General features: G+C 35.3%; 1 long non-coding RNA gene across 3 annotated transcripts in view; it reads right to left on the bottom strand.

The window, feature by feature from the left end:
- Positions 1-2,040: 2,040 nt before the first annotated feature.
- LOC132611157 (uncharacterized) overlaps positions 2,041-10,141 on the bottom strand; it is a 33,747-nt gene continuing 25,646 nt past the window's right edge. For 2 of the 3 annotated variants that reach the window (XR_009571488.1, XR_009571487.1), the window contains exons 5-6: positions 3,696-3,827; positions 2,041-2,400 (exon numbers count right to left, since the gene is read on the bottom strand). This is a non-coding gene — a long non-coding RNA (uncharacterized LOC132611157). Of the gene's footprint in view, positions 2,401-3,695; positions 3,828-5,504; positions 5,677-10,141 lie in introns of those variants that run through there. The other variant, XR_009571486.1, reaches the window with a different exon arrangement.

The following is a 10,141-nucleotide window of genomic DNA, read 5'->3' as shown; positions in this document are numbered from 1 at the left end:
GAGGCAAGGTGGGCATGGCCCCGTGGATGATAAGATGCAGGAAACAAGGCTAAGATAGTTCGGACATGTGAAGTGATAGAACCTATGAGTTCACCCTTTCTGAGCTCACCACCTAAAAGTTCACCAAAACAGTATAAGGGACTTGTTCCCTAAGCTGTTTTTACAGATAATGATGGAAAGTAAACAAGACAAGATATTTACGTGAAAAACTCCTTGCTCAAGAGATTAAAAACCACGACCTACCCCAGTAGGATTTCCAACTTCACTAAACAGAGCAATGTTCAGATTACAACCTATTGCAACCTAGGAATTAAACTATTAATTCCTCTCCCATATAATGTCCCTATTGTAAGCAACTCTCAACTACCACTAGCCAAGCAAACTAATACACCTTGCCTATCCCTAGAAAAGTGTACCACTCAAAAGTTAAGTAGGTGAACAACCCACAAACAATTTCTGAGAATTCAAACTAATACACCCAGACTAACTCTGGCCTAGTGTACCACTCGAAAGCTTGCAAAGATAAACTTCTTACAAGCAACCCTCTTAAAACTTAAGCACCTATAAACAACTTAATAAAAGAGAAGAGTAGGTTACAATTTATGGAACAAAAGACAAAGACTCTCAACAACCTAAGGACCTAAACCATCGATCTTCAGTGGGGGAACTGGTCCTTCTGATTGTTGGAGCTTTGTTCTTGAGAGCACCTTGAGAGGGGTGCTGGCTGCACTTGAGAAAAATATAATTTTTAGATTTGCAAGTGTTAGGTCAAAAAAATCCCAACATGTTGTGTATATATGAGACCAAGGTAGAGAGCATGTGAGAAACATGTGATCATGGATGATAACTTTCCAAGAGCTATTAGTTCGTAGCACACATACAGTTGTGCTGCTGCAGCTCTGCTAGAACAATGCAACAACTTTACCAGCTGTCATGTTTCGTATAATGCCTAGGGGACTTGATCAAGAACCTGGTCCTTGGTGTGTTTGTCAAATCATCAAAACTACAACATATCATAGCTTATCATGAAGGGAAGGAGCGCAGATCTCTAGTGAGGAGGTGTGAGAGGTTGATATTATTAGGCCTACGGAGTGATTGAGGTAGACCGAGAAGAAGAATTGGGAAGAGGTAGTTTAGAACACTTTATCTATTATCTCTTCTCCTTACAAATAATAGTATTGGTACTCTACCGTTATCTTATTTCTTCAACAGTAGTACTACTGTAGTTACTTTTATGATTTCTGCCATCAATATTTTTCTTTTCTTTGATATTTTCACCTCACACTACTAAAAAAAACAGGTTTTACCGACCTAAAAAAATGGCTATTTCTGACCTTATGAGGTCGGTTTTGGCCAAAAACTGACCTCAAAACCGACCTCAAAATCAGGTGGGAAAATAGTGGTTCGGAATTATTACCGACCTCATGAGGTCGCAAAAAACCGACCTCATGAGGTCGATAATGTTTTTTTGCCGGGTATTAATTAAATAAAATACCGACCTCATTAGGTCGGTAAATTATATTAATTATATAATCATATGAGTTTATATGAATATATGATATATTTTGCATAAAACCGACCTCATGAGGTCGGTAATTTATTTAATTAATACCCGGCTAAAAACTTTACCGACCTCATGAGGTCGGTAATTTTCAATTTCTGGAAATATTTTGCAGAAAACAGACCTCATAAGGTCGGTAATTAGCCATATGTTGAATAATTTTGCAGAAAACCGACCTCATGAGGTCAGTAATTTGCAATTTCTGGGAAAATTTTCCAGAAAACCGACCTCATGAGGTGGGTAATTAGCAGTTTCTGGGTAAATTTTGCCCATTACCGACTTCATGAGGTCGGTATTCTGCAAAAAAATTTTGTAGCAACTACCTGTTATTCCAGCTGCCTCCCTGTCAAGATGAAAATAATTTTACTTTCAACTAAAACGAGCCCAAATAGCTGCCAACAATACACCAAACTACTATAAATACATAAAACAATAAGCTACTATTACAACACATATATTACAACCACCAAACCATCAAATTCAATTCGAAACTACTTCAAAGTTGAATAAAAACGTCAATCAAACATTCACAAGAGACATTAATTAAGCTACTTCAACCTTCGCAAACATCAAAACAACATTAAACTACTTCAACATTGGTAAACATCCACAAAACATTGAGGTATTAGCTTTGCCATGATTCTCATGCTCGACTAAGTGAGTGGTATTCTCTCGTAGACTGTTGGTTTGATTCGAGCACACAACCTTCATGTATGCTTATCAGGAAAAGATCAGATGCCTTTTGATTCCCTATCTCATGCTTTCCAAACTCGGACTGTGCTATCTACAGAAGAAGTTATCATGCAGCTTCCTTTCGGGTGATAACTTACGCTAGTTACCTGCAAGGGAGAAACAACTATTTGATCTCTTCATACATTAAAATTATCCCCTATTTGTTAAGTTTTGTATCATTCCTATGCATGTTGGAGCACTTGATAGATGAGTGAACATGTAACACCTGAAAATATTATGCACAAAGTTACCATTAATTTTTCTTCTTTAGGTCAGAAAGCTTCTACCATGGGATCAATAAATCATCAGACTGAACTTGAATATACTAGACCAGTGAGAAGGTTAAGAGAGCAGTAATGCATGATTATATTTCGTCTTTGGCCAGAAGGGATTTTCTTTTTGCTTCAGTATGTGGGTTTGTACCATTTTTAGACTATAACAACTTATTTACTTGTCAACCAGAAAACAATTCCAAAGGAAAGTAAGAAGAGGCTAACACAATCCATAATACAGTCAGTCCATGATACACAGCGTGCTGCAACTGAATACTGTTTCATAAGAATGCTAACAGTTTGAAATGGAGCTAACTGAGGGCTATATGTAGGGGCAAACAGATCTAGAGGCCTATCTGCAAGCACATATTGGATAAAGAACATTGGAAACAAACAAAAAGTAAAATCTTCTATCTCTAAAGCCTTTTTCCTTGTTTTAAATTTGACCCTTCTCTATTCTTTTCTTAGTGGGTGGTCTACCTTAGAATGTTGAACACTTTTACCTGTTTCAGTAAGAATAGCTTGAGTAGAAATATCTAAATCGTCAACAATATCTTACTGAAGCAGGCTAAATAGGCTCTTGTCAAAATTTTAATAATTGCCTCACTCAATTATTTTAAACTTTTGAACTCCTAAATCCATTACAAAAAATAAGAAAAAACAACAAATGACTTCCTCTTCTCTTTAGCTAGTGACAAAGTTTATATTTTGAAACAACTGGGATGTTATTGGAAGGTGCTTTGGTGGTTTGAACAATTACAACAACAACTACAACTATGCCTCAACCCCAAACTCAAGTTTGGACTGGTTATGAATCCTCACCGATCATATATTTCCATTTAAGCTAATCTCAGGCAATATTATACTGTGATTTGAATTATCTAAAGAAACAGTAATCTTCTAATGGGCTCTACAAATTTTACTAGAAGTGCATGATTACGATGAAGGTGAGATAGAAGGCTATCTGGTGTAACAGAAGTAAATAGCGCAAAAGAATATAATAAACCCAAATCAGGAGATTAAATTGGTATTTCCTAACTAATCAGGTTTGGGATTAAATAGCTATTGGGGATCCTCCAGGTTATTGATCATATTGTGTAGCTAGTCTGCTAGATGCATAAATACTTTACCACTAAATCACGCGCTCGGAAGCTGGACACAACTGACGCATCAACCAGATCCCAGAAGTAAATATAGCCATCTTCCGAGCCGCCAGCCACATGTGCATCACTGTTTGTAAGGCAGCAGTCTGTTTTGAAAGACTACAAGGAGAAACAGTAAAACAGAATAAGTTAGGGGCTATTACACCGCTTTACCTGGAAAGTATACAAAATCGAGAAAAGAAAAGGAGAACCACCAAAGTGCCAAAGCTGGGATCTTCTAGAAAACAGTTCCTATTTATTTCTCTACTTATTAAGTTACATTTTGTAACCGATAAAATAAATGATTGCTATTAGACCAATAGACCACCACTCAGAACCAGGTTTCCATGTATAAGGCCAATCACAGCATCCATTGCACCTTGAGGAACATTCCAATCTGCTTTGATGCTTAATAATCTAACAACAATAGACAATTGAGAGTGGGGACTCCCGTCATGTAAAGGCTTACTAGCCTTTTTCAACTGTTCAAAAAAAACGACTAGCTTCTTCACCATGGTTACCGGATTCAAAATCGGAATGCATCCCATAAGCATCTTGAACCATGTCGTGCCTCATGAGGTCGGTATATTTAATTTAACCCTATACTACAACTACCATAACCAGAAATAATCCCATGAAATGTGTATTACTAACATAATCCCATGAGATGTGTATCCCACAGATTGTGACAGTAAATGCTGTTGAGACAATCTCACAGCATAAGCGAATAGAGCAAAACCAAATAGACTACCCGGAACGGCGACAAATTAATTCCCTTCAAATTTATATTTCGAGAAACTTTACTTCAAAATACTAAGTGTTTGTAATTTTTTTGGGTTGTTGTGAAGTTGACAGTAGCAACGTGGCAAGTTTTTGTGCTAATCTATATTAATTAGAGCCTAATTAATATATAATATAGAATCCAAATTTGCCCTTATGGTTAGAAGTCTAGTTTTCGAGCCGAAATTGCAACTGCAACAACATGGATGACCTAACTTTTAACGGAGGGAAAAGTTAGACCATTTCGCATAGTTTAAGGGCAAATTTTGCCCTTTGCGCTTCTTACATTTATCCAAACTAGTGATGGGTAATGTCAATCGTTATACAATAAAAAGTGATTTGTAATGTCAACTTATACAACATATGCAGGTTTCAATAAATTCTGAATATTTCTAAATTTATAATGGCTCGTTAGAATGACAATAGAATTCTGAAGAATAACAAATACACATAGGAACCAAAACAGACTACTCAAATATGAACTTCTATTCAAACTAAAGACATAATAAAATGTAGAAGGGGAACAAAATGAGATTGAGAACCCATAGAAGGTGTGTTAAACACTTTAAGACACTAGAAATAGAGATCCCAAGAATGTCAATCAAGTCACAGATCGAAGTAGATGAATGCTGCATCAAAGATAAATAACAAGAGAACCAAACCACAAACAATGGGTGCAATCATTCAAACCAAGAAGGATCCAAAGTGAGTATTTTTAAGCAACTCCCCCAAGCTCATCAAAAGTAAGTCATTTTAAGTGACTCCTCCAAGCTCATCTAAAGTATCAAATGAATTGGCCAAAATCAAGTAAACTTATGCAGTAAGACGAAAAAAAAGGCATTATACTGTCAGTTAATTAACATTTGTATTTATTGAACAAATGCACTCGAGAAATGAAAACCCAACATAACACACAACCATCAATTAGAAAATAGAGCTAAAAAATTAACAATAAAACTTTTTCTTCGAGCAAAATTGCAAATAAGAAATCATATAATTAATTAGAGGGATACTTACCGGTGCAAATAGGAGAAGATGTTTAAACCCTAATTCAGGTAATAGATTTGACAGAACAAAGGAGTTTTTTTGGTGAGTGGTGACGGCGGAGACGGCGATAGGGACGACTGACGATGGGCGAAGGACAGTCACCGGAGATGGGCGACGGCTGATGAGTAGGGAGAGCGAGAAAACGTTGATGGGAGAGAGAGAGAGAGAGAGAGTGAGTTTGAGGGGAGAGAGAGTGTAAATTGAGAAATGGGGAAAAATTTGAGTGATGTGTGATATTAATTTGAAAACGTGATAGGGAGAGAGAGAGAAGGGTTAGTTTGAGTCTGTTTTAATTTAATTTATTTGTCCAATTATACCGACCTCATGAGGTCGGTATATTTAATAAGTTTATTTTAAATTAAAAATAAAGTTATAATAGTTATCATGAAATAAATTCCCGACCTAGTGAGGTCGGTTTATTTTTAAAAAAATTAAAAAATAAATATTACGACTTTACCGACCTCATGAGGTCGGTTTTTTGAGGTCGGGAAAACCAGTTTTTTTAGTAGTGTCAACTTATTTATTCTTATATGTTTTTCAATCCATTTTATAAAACGGTTTTCTTGAGCTGAGAGTTTATCAGAAATAACCTCTCTACTCCACAAAGATAGAGATAACATTTGCGTACATCTCAACCTTCTCAGACCCCACTTGTGAGATCACACAGAGTATGTTATTGTTGCCAAATCTTGCTCGTGGTATTAAATATTCACAAATTTTGCTACAACACTAAATTTATTTACTTGGTAAATTATTCATAACTTTTACCCGATTAATATATTTCACTAGTATTGTTCAATTATAATTATTATAAAATATAATAGTATAACAGGATTGTATATAGTTTATATACCTTCTGAATACCTATTTATATATCGTTATCCACAAGAACAATTCGTTTGTCTTTAATGCCATAAATTGCTTCTAGCGTTTTTCTTTTCTGCAGACACCTCACTAGCAAAACTTTTAACTAATTTAGACTTTATAAATCTATATATATTGGATCGGAGGCTGATTCAAGTCCCATTAAAGGTTTCTACCAGAAAATTAAATATGAGAGTGTTCCAAAGTATTTTAGGCTTTGCAAGATATTAGGACACTCAATAGTTCCATGTCGAAAAGTAGAGCAAAAAAGGCGGAAGAGAAAGCTGTCTTGGAGAACGAGTCAAAATGAGATTGCTGAATCTAGTGGAACACAAGAGAACTACAAGGAAAATGAGAAGCAAAGCAATAATAAGCAGAAGGACAAATCTGCAGATAGAAACAACGGAAAGGAGGTGGCTAATAAAGACAAAGGAGGAGGGACTAGAGATAATAATAGTAAACAAGTGGTGAATGAAGAAGGCAGTAACAAGGGGACTAAGGATACTGGGCAACAAGAGATGAATCCAAACAAAAACAAGGATGGAAAAGTTCAAGAAAAAAAAAAGGCAGGAGCAAGAAGGCTGTGTTAACAGAAAAAGAAGAGTCAGTTCTGAAAGAAAGACTAAATAAGATCAAAAAAGAAGAAAGAAACAAGTTGCAAAGAAGAGAGCCAAAGTCAGAATCAAGATGGGAAATGATAAAGATAGAGATCACATCATTGGGGAAAATATTGAGCAGGTCATGAACAATAGTGCAGATATGGTGGTGGAAAAAAAATGCAGTGAAGGAAAGTCTAATGAGATAGATGATGACATAAATGAACAGAATAAGGTTCAGGACATAAGGAAAGAGGCTGAAAATGAACCAAATATGGGTTTCCATGAAGAGGGTAGAAGGGATCAGAACATGGTGAATTGATGAGTCATCAAGCTTACCAACATGTGTGAAAAATATGCCTGGTATCAACTTTTTTATGGATCTAAATAAAAACTTGTTGGAACACTATTTCACAGGATGGAATAGGTGACACAGATGAGGAGGACCAGAGGTGAATAATGCTGACACGATAGAAAAACTTGGAACATTTGAAAGAATGGAGGAGGAGAATGATGCTCAATGACATATGAAAAAAGTTTGTGGGAGAAATAACATACTCCCTTCGTCCCAAAAAGATTTTCCTCTTTTGATTTGACATAAAGTTTAAGAAATAAAGGAAGACTTTTGAAATGTGTGGTCCAAAATAAGCCTTAGATATTTGTGTGGCTGTAAATCATCTCATAAAGTTAAATTATTTATAAATATAGAAAGAGAATAATCTTTTTAGGATAGACTAAAAAGAAAATGAGGACACTCTTTTTGAGACAGAGGGAGTATCTCCTATTCGAAGGGGTAGGACCTGACAAATGAAGAATGATAGAGATAACTCAATTAGAAATTTTTCTACACCTCCTTTTAAAACACATGAGGAATTTGGCAACAATTATGAAGAAAATTTGGAGGACGAACTTGCTACTAAAAAAAGTGAGGAACAACAGCAAACCACATATGAGAATGACAAGAAACAAATTCTGCAAGCAGAAGAGGTAAAAGCAGGAAAAATAAAAAAGACCAGCATGAACAATAGAACCGGCAAGAATAATTCTACATCTCCAATGAGGAGAGATAGACACAAAACTAATAACCTCTATATGTTTTTATGATCAGTGTAATCATATGGAACATAAGAGGAGTTAGATCTAAAAAAGCTATTCAGACACTCAAAAGATTGGTTAACAAAAACAAAGTTGACATGGTTGCTATGTCAGAACCCATGGTAAATATGAACAAAGTTGAAGGCTACAAGAGGTATTCAGGCTTTAATACTTACACTACTAATAACAATGGTAAGCTTTGGTGTTTTTGGAGAGACAACTGTATTATATCCATTATCCAGAATCATGAGCAACATATTACCTTGAGTATAAAAAAATAATCAAGAAACTAAGAAATTATATGTCACTGCTGTGTATGCCAAGTGCACAGAAAAAAAAGAGCTATGGGAAAGCCTGGAAGATCTAAACAAAATCATCAAGGGACCATGAAGTATATGGGAAGACTTCAAACGATATTCTTCATCCTGATGAAAAGTTAGGTGGACTACCTCACAGAAATGCCAAGAGTTTTGACTTTAATGAATGCATGGATTCTTGCGGTATGATTGATATTGGTTATCGTGGTTCAAGATTCACTTGGTGCAACAATTGGAGGCCCAACAAAAAAATTTGGATGAGACTATATAGAGTGTTTATCAATGATAAATGGGTTCAGAAATACCTTGAAAATACTATCAAACATCTGGCAAGGACATGGTTTGACTACATACCACTTTTGTTTAAATGTGACAACATATAAACTAAAGGTCACAAGTTCTTTCATTTTTTGGATTTCTAGTGTACTCAAGATGATTTTCGGGAGATTGTCAAGGAAGACTGGAATCAGTACATTATTGGTAATCCAATGTGGATTCTCCAACAAAAGTTAAAAAGGGTGGATAAAAGATTAGCTAGATGGTCCAGAAAAGAGATAGATGATGTCAATGATCAGGTGGAAATATGGGAAGCTAAGATGCAACATTTGGAAGATGAAAGACTTTATTAACAGACCTGAAAATAGTAGAAGTGGTTTGAAGAAGGAGAAACAAATAGCAAGCATTTCCATGCTGTTATTAGAGATAGAAGAAGAAGGTTGGGTATCAATACTATCAAGAACAAAAGAGGTAATTGAATTACTGGTAATGACAAGATTGCAAAAGCTGCAATTAAACACTATGAGCACGTCTTTACTCCTCATCCTAGACCTGTGGACCCAAACATATTGTACTGCATCCAAAATTGTATTACACGTGAGAATAATGTACATATTTCCAAGTGCCCTTAAGAAGAAGAAATCAAAGATGCTATGTTTAAAATGAGTGTTGAAAGTGCTGCAGGGCCTGACGGATTCTCAGGTAAATTTTTCACTCATGTTGGGATATTATTAAGAAAGAGGTAATTTGTTCAGTTTTTCATCCTGACAGGAAAACTGACTAAGTTATTTTCACATACTCTCTTAGCATTAATCCCAAAGGTTGATTCTCCTGCTACTTTCTCTGATTTAAGGCCTATCGGTTTTAGCAATTTTTGCAGTAAAATTATCACTAAAATTCTCTCTAAAAGGCTTAATCCTTTACTTCCTAATATGATAACTGAAAATCAAAGTTGGTTTCTTGAAAGGTAGACTTAATACTGAGTGTATTTTACTAACTCAAGAGATTGTTCAAGATATTAAAAATAAGAATTTAGGGGGTAACGTGGTTATTAAATTAGATATGGCTAAAGCTTATGATAGAATGTCATGGCATTTTATCATTGTGGTTTTACTTAAATTTGGATTCTCTAAAGATGTTATCAAGCTGTTTATGGGTACTATTATCAATGTTTGGTATTCAATCATCATTAATGGTACTAGAAATGATTACTTTACATCATCACAAGGTCTCAATTAAGGTGATCCTCTTTCTCCTTCTCTCTTTATCATTGGTGTTGAGGTATTGACTAGACTTCTTAACAGTCTAATCACTAGTGAGCATTTCATGCCTTTTTTCATGTCTGCTAGGGGGGCTATTATTAACCATCTTTCTTATGCAGATGACATTATGATCTTCACAAGTGGTAACATTAAGTCTATAACAATGATCATGAAAAAAATTCAGTGGTATGGCAAAA

Source organism: Lycium barbarum, chromosome 9, assembly GCF_019175385.1.
Source record: "Lycium barbarum isolate Lr01 chromosome 9, ASM1917538v2, whole genome shotgun sequence".
Classification (NCBI taxonomy): domain Eukaryota; kingdom Viridiplantae; phylum Streptophyta; class Magnoliopsida; order Solanales; family Solanaceae; genus Lycium; species Lycium barbarum.
This window is presented reverse-complemented; position numbering and strand designations above follow the sequence as displayed.